The sequence below is a fragment of the Anomaloglossus baeobatrachus genome, chromosome 9 (assembly GCF_048569485.1).
Source record: "Anomaloglossus baeobatrachus isolate aAnoBae1 chromosome 9, aAnoBae1.hap1, whole genome shotgun sequence".
Classification (NCBI taxonomy): Eukaryota; Metazoa; Chordata; class Amphibia; order Anura; family Aromobatidae; genus Anomaloglossus; species Anomaloglossus baeobatrachus.
In genome coordinates, this window is record NC_134361.1 from 220,633,865 (window position 1) to 220,644,758 (window position 10,894).

A 10,894-nucleotide genomic window follows, 5' to 3' on the forward strand; every position below is an offset into this window, starting at 1 on the left:
ATACCTCCCAACTTTTAAAGAATGGAAAGAGGGACAAAGTTTGCGGCGCGCAGAGCGCGCTGCGGAAAGTTTTTAGGCCATGCCCATGGTCACGCCTCTAACCACACCCAGTCAGCAATGACAATCATTATTTTAGAAACAATAATTCAAAAAAATATACATAGATTTATTTCTAAGTAGTAAATTAAAATATAAATGCAAACTTGGCCGTGTTACTTTTAAACTAGAATATTTTAAACCACAAAATTCTGTTTTAAAGCAGATCTTTCCCCTAAATCTGCCCCATGTACAAAACTGCACACTTCATGACAGATCCGCTCTATTAGATACAATATCTGTAATAATACTGTGCTTTTGGTTAATGGGAGGAATTATTGAATATAGGCGACTTAAGGGTGCTTTACACGCTGCAACATCGCTAGATCGCTAGTGTACCGCCCCGCGGGCTCGGCTGCGACCGCTGAGCCGCTTGGATCCGTGCTCGTACGGTGGGTGGCTTGAGCTCCTCACGGACCTGGGGCTCACGTCGCTCTGCAAGGGGGTTGGCGCTACATGCAGGGACTTGACGGGGAAGTTCCACGGCCAGGGGCCACGGTGGTTTGTAAGGGATGTAAGTTCGTGACGCCACCCACGGGTTGTGGTGAATGGATGGACACCACCGCTGCCGTTAACTAGGCCTCCCGGGGACGATGTTGCGCAGCTTTGTGTTGACCCCTCCGTGGGTAGGGGAGTGATGGTCCCGGGGGCCCGAGGGAGGTGCTGAGATGGGGGAGCGGGTGCAGGCATATGCTGGTGCGGTGCGGAGCAGTGCGCGGCCCGAAGGCACTGGTATATTCACTATGACACAATGGTGGTAAACCAAACGGGATGATGAACGGGGCCCGCAGCTTCTCCCTGAATAGGTTGGTGGCTTCCGCCTTTCTCCTGCACCTCTTTGTATGAATGTTTGACTCCTATGCCTAAGCAACGGTAGTCGCTTCTGGGGTTGCTGGTGGAGCCCAGTTTGCCCGCAGACGCTGGCCCTTTGGGTCTCTATGCCTTGGCGGTGGCTTTACCCTGTATGGTTGGGCTGTTGTCTTCTAACGGGTCTTGTGTGGGATAGGTCCTTAAGTCCAGCCCTCAATCTGTTGATTTGACTCGGCCCTGTCGGTTCGGGGCTTCGTACTGGGTCTGAGTACCCCTCCTGGTGCTCCGGTTTCCAATCGGTTCCCCGGTTCGGTACCGGCGGGCCACTGCCCGACCCCGGTCCCTACGGTTCCACCGGCTGTAATCCCAGCTCCTGCAGGCGGCCACCACCATCTGCCTCCTTGCCAGAGGTGACTGGGCTCCAACCCAGCCACCTGAGTAGTCTATTGGCAGGCCTGGTCACAGGTCTGCCCTTGAACTTGACCTATCTCCTTCACTGTCAAGGCTAATCTACTACACTGAACTTGTGTCTTTTTCCCACCTCCAGACCTGTGAACTCCTTGGTGGGCGGAGCCAACCACCTGGCTCCACCCCCCCTGGTGTGGACATCAAACCTGGAGGGTGGTGACAAGGTTTTTAAGTTTGGCTGCTGTCACCTTTTTAGGGAGGGGGTGTGTGTGCATGGGACTACCTAGGACGACATGGCTAGTGCAGGGCGTCACACTAGCGATGTCGAGCGCAATAGCACCCGCCCCCGTCGTTCGTGCGACATTTGGTGTTTGCTGTTGTAGCGAACATTATCGCTATGGCAGCGTCACACGCACATACCTGTTCTGCGACGTCGCTGTGACCGCTGAACAATCCCTCCTTCAAGGGGGAGGTGCGTTCGGCGTCATAGCGACGTCACTGCGGCGTCACTAAGCGGCCGCCCAATAGCAAAGGAGGGGAGGAGATGAGCGGCTGGAACATGCCTCCCACCTCCTTCCTTCCTCATTGCCGGTGGACGCAGGTAAGGAGATGTTCGTCGTTCCTGCAGTGTCACACATAGCGATATGTGCTGCCGCAGGAATGACGAACAACATCGTACCTGCAGTAGCAACGATATTATGAAAAGGAGCGACGTGTCAACAATCAACGATTATTGACGTTTTTGCGATTGTTGATCGTTGTTACTTGGTGTCACACGCTGCGATATTGCTAGCGGCGCCGGATGTGCGTTACTAACGACGTGACCCCGACGATATATCGTGAGCGATGTCGCAGCGTGTAAAGCACCCTTTACTGTTTTGATTGTTCCAATTGTGGAGACACGGGGGTCAGTGGGTGCTCTCGTCCGCTGATCCGGCCGCCTTTAAAAAGACAGCAAGGCCCAGGGCTCATCCCAACTGAACGCCTGACATCCTTAATCTCTCCCTCTCCTCCTCAGCTGTGATCCAATCGCAGGATCAGATCACAGTGTAATGGCTCACGCTCACAGCACAGCAGGAGCCAAGGGTCATTAGCATATCGCATCACATGTGATATGCCAGTGTGACCTCAGCTTGGTATGTGTGCAGTGCGGAAAAGAACGCACCCTCTGGCAGACAGGACAAATGTAAACACTGTGTTTGTCAAAAAAAATGCATTCAAAACGCATGCATTTTGGATGCATTTTCCATGCGTTTTACATGCATTTTGACAGTGTGTTCCCCAGTCAATTCAGCTCTGCTACATGCCCGCTGACAGCAGACAGAGTCGCACGATGAGAATGAACTCGGATGAACTTCACCTGACTTCATTGTCATCCCGCGGTGTGTCACATCCTGGTTAGCGGTCACCCGTGAAGGACTCACCGGTGACTGCAAATCCCCTGAGTGACTGAAGTGAGCAGCACGATCAGCTGTGCCATCACTCAGGTTACCCGCGGCCAGCTGGAGTCCTCCACCTGAGACCGCAACTCACCTGTGATGTCATCGCTGATTGCGCAGCTCACTTCAGTCACTTGGGCAACTTGCTGTCACAGTTGGAGAATCCAGCGGTGGCCGCGGGTAACCTGAGTGACGTCATCGCTGATCGTGCGGCTCACTTCATTTGCTGCGTGGAGCTGACAGAGAGCAATCGTGGTCTGTAGCCGCTCCTGTCAGCTTCATGTAGCAGAGCTGGATGCGTCGCGGGACCTCATATGGGTTACGTCGGACCTGGAAGGGTATTTGGGGATTAATAAAGTGTTGAAAGAGGGTGTTTTTTTGTCTTTTATTCCAAATAAAGGATTTTTTCGGGTGTATGTGTTTATTTTCTTTAACTTACAGGTTAATCATGGAAGTTCTCGGGGATAACTATGGGCTGCCATTAACTCCTTATTACCCGATTTCCACCACACCAGGGCAATTCGGGATGAGCCGGGGAGAGTCCCGGGACTGTCGCATCTAATGGATGCGGCAATTTCAGACGGCTGCTGGCTGATATTGTTAGGATGGGGGGCTCCCCATAACGTGGAGCTCCCCATCCAGAGAATACCAGCCTTCAGCCGTGTGGCTTTACCCTGGCTGGTATCAAAATTGGATGGGGACCGCACGTAGTTTTTTTTTTAATTATTTATTTATTTTTTTTACTGCACAATATAGACCCGCCCACCGGCGGCTGTGATTGGTTGCAGTAAGACAGCTGTCATTCAGCGTGGGGGCGTGTCTGGCTGCAACCAATCATAGGTGCAGGTGGGCGGGGAAAGCAGGGAATATGAGATGGAATAATGAGCGGCTGGCATTTTCAAAAGAGGAAAAGCCGCCGGAACAGTGTGACATCCGTGCAGCGCCACGCCTGTGATCGGTGAGTATGATAGAGGGGGGGGAGAGACCGACCGATGGACAGAGAGAGAGAGCGAGACTGACCGACGGACAGAGAGAGAGACAGAGAGAGTGACTTTCCTGGGGATGCAGAACGCATGCAATTTGGCACTGAAACACTGCAGTTCAAAACGCAGCGTTAACGCGGGAAAAAACGCAATGTGCGCACATAGCCTTAAAGTCAGACTTTTGAATCCTGCCAGTGCCAGCACTATGCGCTATGCCTGCTGGACATGTGACCACAATGGTGCGACACTATCAAGACTCCACAGTCTGCAGGTAGATAGTGACCTCAAGCCTGGACAACCCCTTTAAGCTCTCTATAGCTGGGCTGTTTTCCGTTTTTTCCTCCCTTTCTGCCAAGTACCATAACTTTTTTTATTTTTCCATCAATATAGGCATATGAGGGCTGTGCGGGACGAGTTGTACTTTAGAATAACATTCATTGTGCCCCATATTGTACTGCAAAATGGGGAAAAATTCAAAGTGAGTTGAAATTGCAAAAAAAGCGCAATTCCACAATGTTGTGGGTTTTTTTTTAATGCGCACTATATGGTAAAACTGGGCTGGCAGTATTATTCCCCACGTCAGCATGAGTACACCGCTACCAAACCTACAGGAAAAAAAGGAAAGTTGTAGAGAAAAAGTTGCTTTTGTTGCTATTTTCTGTGACCCGTACGTAACAGTTTCATTTTTGGGATCTGGGGCTCAGTGAGGGATTATTTGTTGTGCCCAGAGCTGAACTAGGAGTGCAGCCATGACCCAGCAGCTCTGCAAGGCTGGCCGCAGCATGTCCTCTCCTGCAGGGCTACGAGTGTTCTCCACAGGAGACCACAGCTGCCCATGATCAGGGTCCTGGATGCAGCAGGTCCTCTCCTGCAGGGCTACGAGTGTTCTCCACAGTAGACCACAGCTGCCCATGATCAGGGTCCTGGATGCAGCAGGTCCTCTCCTGCAGGGCTACGAGTGTTCTCCACAGGAGACCACAGCTGCCCATGTTCAGGGTCCAGAATGGCCGGAGCACTGACCCCCCCCCTCCCCCCCCGGGCATGTGTGGAGGCCAGCATGACACTGATTGGAGTGGAGGTCATGATGTCACGGGTAGGGGAGGGGGAGTAAGTCAGGGTATAGTAAAAAGGTGAAGCTGGGGGAGGAGCGGCACTTTTCCCGCTCTGGGACACCAGTGAGAGTCCCCATCCCTGTACCTGCTATGGACGCCGGGGATCAGCTCCTGGAGCGGCTGAGAGCTGCTGCTGGGACCATCCCCCCAGGTGGCTGCAGAGCCTGATAGCAAGGATCTTCGGTGGGAGTCCGGGGGGGGGGGCAGGGACGGCACCCCTGCGACAGCGGCGCCCCCGGAGGTCTGGACTGGCAGAGAGGCGGTCACCTGACCTGACTCCCAGGGCCCAGCGTCGCCACAGAAGCCCCCTCCGGGGACCCTCCAGGCCGGACGCCGCGAGCTGCGAGGTCCGGCAGGCCCCGGCCTGGGAGGAATTCAGACGGGCGGCTGGGCCCGGCGGCAGTCGGCAGGCCTACGCTGGAGTTGGGGGCGGGGCCTGCTGCTGCCTTGTCGGCGAGTGACGTCGGCGGTGCGGCGGGGCGCTCTGGTGATGTACCGGCCGAGCGCCCTGAGCCTCTCCTCCCTGCAGCGATAGTATCCCGGATGGATCCCTGTGAGGTGGGCGGAGCCAGGCGGCTGCGGTCGGAACTACATCGGGCCTGGCATTCAGGGCCTGCGGCTACAGAGGCCCTGTCTGGGAGAGGGGCCACATGGAGCGGAGCAGGGGGGGCCGTGCTTGGAGAGCCCTGAGGATAATATGCAGCTCCCCCTGTTGGTCGGCGCTACTGATCGTCATGTCCAGGATATGCGGCCGGCGGGGCCTCGGGCCGCGCGGCTAAAACAGCAATGGAGCAGAGTCGGATGGGAGGAGCCAAGTCATGCTAGATCGGCAGGAGGGACGTCAGGATACAGGTGGTCCGGCTGGCGAGGTTATACCTTTGTGCAGCCTGGTGAGTATGATTACATGTTTTGTTTGTCTTCACATGCTGTTTAAGTACACAGTAAAGGGGGGGTGACGGGTCAGCTGGGGTTCGGTTTGGGGGTGCCAGCGGGTGTTAGGGGGAATGCGTTGAGTGGGGAGTTGTCAGAATTGAAGTTGCGTTCGCCAGTTGCGGGCCTGGATTAGGGGCCAGGAAAACCCCGGCGCCAGTGGCGGCTTGGGTTAATTTGTCCGTCATTGCGGCTAGTGAGTCCAGTTGGGAGTGTCTCTTCCCCAGTATTAGTGGCAGTTCAGACTGAAAGGAGTAAGGAGGTGGCAAAAATTTATTTTGACAAAGGGGGAAAAGACGATAGCAAGAAGGAAGATGGGGAGAAGTGGCGATGGCACTTGATTCCTCAGACTTATGCTAATAGGTTTAAGGCGTTGCAGTTTGGGCAAGAGTAATTGGCGACAGGCGCCAGAGAATAGTTTTCAGTGGTTTTGCTATATGGGCTCGATTGGTGAGGCCTATAGGATTTATGGGGGGTAGACCTGGATCCGTTATGAGGAGCAGTGTCATCAGAGGATGGCGACCGTCCATCCATAAGATGGGATCAGAAGGATATAGGCTTGTGGTTGCGGGTGATGGCGGCAGCCAGATATGGGCAGTCATTTCAGGGCGGGGCAGGGTTCCCCGGCCGGTCAGGAAGCTGGGGTGCCGGTGGTCAGTACGGACAGACAGGGTCCTAGAAGTCAAGTTCGTGTTGGTAAGTTAATGAGGGGGAAGGCAAGTCAGTGCCACTTGTCGTTGTTTGGACATCTCCGCACCTATTGTAACGGAGCATCCCATGGGATGTCCAAGGGTCAGGCACCGGTGAGCTTAGTTGCGATGCTGCCGTACCTAAATAGGGATCCTGTTAGGGCCAAAGCTGAGGTTTGAGGTTGGGTTTTGGGGAGGGTTTCAGGATTCCTTCCCCTGTTTTTGAAGTTCCAGGGACAACCAGGAATCTCCCTCGGTGTATCAGCATTTGGCGCTGGTAGGTGGAAAGTTAGGAAAGGAGGTGGCGTTGGGGAGAATGGGGGGCACAGTTAGTCACCCCCCTACCTTTTCTTATTTTGTGGTTTCGTCATTCGGGGGGGGGGGGCCAAGGAGGAGCCAGGTAAAGTTCGGCTAATCCACCATTTGTCTCATCCCAGGGGTAGGTCAGCGAATGATGGTATACTGGCTGAGCTTCGTTAGGTGTTGTATACGTCGTTTGATGAGGCTACAAAGTAGGTAAAGAGTTGTGGGAGGGGTATGTTGATGGCAATAGATGGATATTGAGGCAGCTGTCCGGCTCTTACCAGTTCATCCAAAATTGTGTTCGTTATTAGTTTGTTTTTGGAAGGGAAATTGTTTTGGAGACCCCTGCTTGCCAATGGGTAGTGCAGTATCGTGCACATGTGTTGAAACCTTTTGTTCTTTTTTAGAATGGGGGGGGCGTGATGTTTCTGGTTTGGCATCACTGGTACCTTACCGGGATGAATTGTCGGTGTGTGGGATTGGCTGTTTCGGCACAGGCACAAGAATTCTAGCAGCAATGGAATGGATAGCGAGAGGCTTTGGGGTGCCTTTGGCGCCTGGGGAAGAACTGTTCGGCCAAATACCTGTATTTAGTTTATGGCCATTGTAATTGACTCAGTGATTTGGGAGGTTCGGCTTCCTGACGACAGGTTGCCACGCTTAAGGTTGAGGTAGCAAGGGCATGCCGGGTGAGGAAGTTACAATTAAAGGAGGTTCAATCGCTATTGGGGGAAACTTAATTTTGCGTGTCGGGTAAGGTCAATGGGCCGAGTTTTCACGTTGGCTAGCTTGCGCGACAGCTGGAGTGCTTGCTCTTCACCCCTACATAAGTTTGTCGGAGGAACATTGAGCGGCCTTGTTGGTTTGGGGAGAATTTTTTGGGGAGCAGGACAATGGTGGTTCGTTGCTTAAGGATGAGGTAGTGGTTAATTTCAAATTGGAATTGTTTACAGATGCTGCGGGTGACTCAGGTTTCGGGGCCTTTTTCAGGGTCAGTGATGTGCGGATTGGTGACCATAAAGTTGGATGGCGGAGGGGTTGACAAGGAATGTGTCGCTATTGGAAATTTTTTCCGATGATGGTCGCACTCCATTTGGGGAGTGACCAGTTGTGGAATAAGTAGATCCGGTTCAACTGGGGCAATATGGGGGTGGTGCTAGTGATTAATAACGGCTCGGCATATTTTACCCAAGTTGTTCGGGTGTTGCGGCGGTTGGTTTTTATTTGTTGGGAAATTAATACGGGTCACAGCAGCTCAGGTACCAGGTATAGAGGACCTAATAGCGGATCTCCTTTCCTGTTTCAGTGAGATTGTTTCCGGGATTTTGCGGTAGTGGCGGACGGCAGCAGCTTGTAGTCCCCTGCGCAGCTTTGGAGCGTGGTCTTCAAGCAGCAAGACCACGGATTCAGGCAGTTTGACTGGTACCACGTGGGCGGCGTATTAGGCCACATGGGTTCCTGGGAGTGGTGGTTGGGTGGTGGCATGATGAATGAGGATTCCCAGTTAGGATTGTTCCTGGGAAATCGGGGGAGTGGCGATAACAGGTTGGTCTTCCACGAAGTTGAGTCATTTGATTACAGGGTTGGCATTTGGTTTCTGGTTGCGAGGTGTACAGGATTGGGAACAAATTTTTGGGTAGTTCAGGCGTTGAAGGGTGTGCATAGGGGCCATAGGTAGACGGCCTGTGTGATTTAGCTTATTGGAATGTTTGGGTAGGGAATTAAGGTATCATTGTTGCGGTTGGCTTTTCGTTGGCGGTTTTTCGGGGCTTGGTGTATTGGCGAATTGGTATTTCCCAGGGTGACGTGCCCCGGGGGCTTGGGTAATAGTGACGTCCTATTTTTGGAGCATGGGGATCGAATTTTGGATCCAGAAATCAAAAATGGATAAAGTGGGGGCAGGCGGGTTCGTTTAGGGAAGGTTATGGCATCAGGTATGTGCCATTGGCAGTGCGTTTTGAGCTTTGCAAAGGTCCATCCGAGTCAGGATGGCCCATTGTTATGTCTCGAGGACGGGTCTTTTTGTCCAGATATTAGTTCATTAGTGTTTTGTGGGCATGTTTGAAATCATTGGGTCTGGTTGGCGAGGTTTGCGTTGCATTCTTTTCGTCTTGGGACGGCAGTGGAAACCTCTGGGTGTGGTCTCCCTGCTAAGACAGTTAAACAGATTGGTCGATGGAAGTCTCAGCGTTGTAAGTCGTGGGTTCGCAATGTTTCAGGGGCAATTGATCGGAAGACTGGTTCTGATGGAGGGGGGGTGGGGGGGGTGTCATTCTTTGGGGTGGTATTGGAGCTACTTGGTAATTTTGTTAGGGCTTTGTTTTTCAGACACCCCCCCCCCCCCCGTTTTTCCAGCCTGGTCTGGATCTTGGGCCATTCTAATGTGTGCTGGGGAACACAGAGAGCGGATACGAGAAGGAACAGGAGACAGCTAAATTTTGTCGGAGGGATAGGGCTCCTGTCGGATGGGTTGGAATCAGGGGTATGGGGTGGAATACGGTGTTGCAGGGGGTGCATAACTATGCTCATTTGGGCAGGCCCCCTGACATTTTGGTTTTACGCGTCGAGGGACCTATTTGGGTGAGCGGCTTTCTCGGACTTTGATAAAGATACTAAGCATGACTTGTTGCGGTTATGGGTGTCTTTTCCAGGCGTGATAATTGTGTGGTGGGACATTGTTCCAAGAAGGGTTTGGGCGGAAAGCATGGTCTGTGGAGAAGCTGAATAAGGTGCGGGTGAAAGTTAATAGCGTTATCTCAAAAAATTTGGGGGCTGCAACGTGGGAGTCGCAGCTCGGCTTTTTGAGCTGGAGTGAGAGGATGACGAATTTTGGTAGGCGGATGGGGTGCATTTGAATGCAGTACGGATTGATTGTGGGCACTTGGATTGCAGGGAGGTATTGAGCGAGCTTTGCTATTGAGGGGGGGTCTCAGGCACTTGAAGGTTATCAAGGTGCCCTTGTTGTGGCAGGTTTTTGGTGGGTCCTTGAAGTTGGTTCTAAATTGGTTCGGGGAACCCATCCGGGTATGGATCCCCTCATTGGCAGAATGGTTGGTCACCTGGTGATTTTTGGGGGATCCCGACGGGGTATGTCGGGGCCCCCGTGGGTGTTTTTGGTGGTTAATGAAGGAATAACCCTTACACTTTGGTGCTCCTGAGCCAGTGTGGGTAACGGCTGGGAGCAATTTGGTTATATGGCTTGGTTATGGGAATCACCAGGGTTTTAGCTTCAAGGACCTTACCACAATGCGAAATTTTACATGTTATGTATTTGTTTAATAAATGGCTGCTATGGCCAAAATTATCCAAAGATAAATTGGTGTCTGAGTGGTTATTAGCAGATAAGGGGGAATTGGAAAAGGGGTGTGTGTGCCTAATTTTGGCCGGAATCTGCAATTCCAGGGTCAAGAATGGCCGGAGCACTGACCCCCCCTCCCCCCGGGCATGTGTGGAGGCCAGCATGACACTGATTGGAGTGGAGGTCATGATGTCACGGGTAGGGGAGGGGGAGTAAGTCAGGGTATAGTAAAAAGGTGAAGCTGGGGGAGGAGCGGCACTTTTCCCGCTCTGGGACACCAGTGAGAGTCCCACCCGCCCTCCCTAAAGACTTTGAGTTCGCAATGGGCTGCAAGTTTTGTGGGAGGCGATATGGAAGTTTATCGGGTCGTAGTGGCCTGGTGGCAGGTTTTTGGTGGGTCCTTGAAGTTGGTTCTAAATTGGTTCGGGGAACCCATCCGGGTATGGATCCCCTCATTGGCAGAATGGTTGGTCACCTGGTGATTTTTGGGGGATCCCGACGGGGTATGTCGGGGCCCCCGTGGGTGTTTTTGGTGGTTAATGAAGGAATAACCCTTACACTTTGGTGCTCCTGAGCCAGTGTGGGTAACGGCTGGGAGCAATTTGGTTATATGGCTTGGTTATGGGAATCACCAGGGTTTTAGCTTCAAGGACCTTACCACAATGCGAAATTTTACATGTTATGTATTTGTTTAATAAATGGCTGCTATGGCCAAAATTATCCAAAGATAAATTGGTGTCTGAGTGGTTATTAGCAGATAAGGGGGAATTGGAAAAGGGGTGTGTGTGCCTAATTTTGGCCAGAATCTGCAATTCCAGGGTCATGG

The 10,894-nt window shown here is 52.6% G+C and overlaps 1 protein-coding gene across 1 annotated transcript in view; it reads left to right on the plus strand.

The window, feature by feature from the left end:
• The first annotated feature begins 7,454 nt into the window (after nucleotides 1-7,454).
• The window catches only part of LOC142251620 (U3 small nucleolar ribonucleoprotein IMP4-like), a 135,427-nt gene continuing 131,987 nt past the window's right edge, over nucleotides 7,455-10,894 (plus strand). Inside the window, exon 1 of the mRNA XM_075324590.1 lies at nucleotides 7,455-7,459. The gene's annotated coding sequence lies outside the window, so the exon portion shown is untranslated. The remainder of the gene's footprint in view (nucleotides 7,460-10,894) is intronic.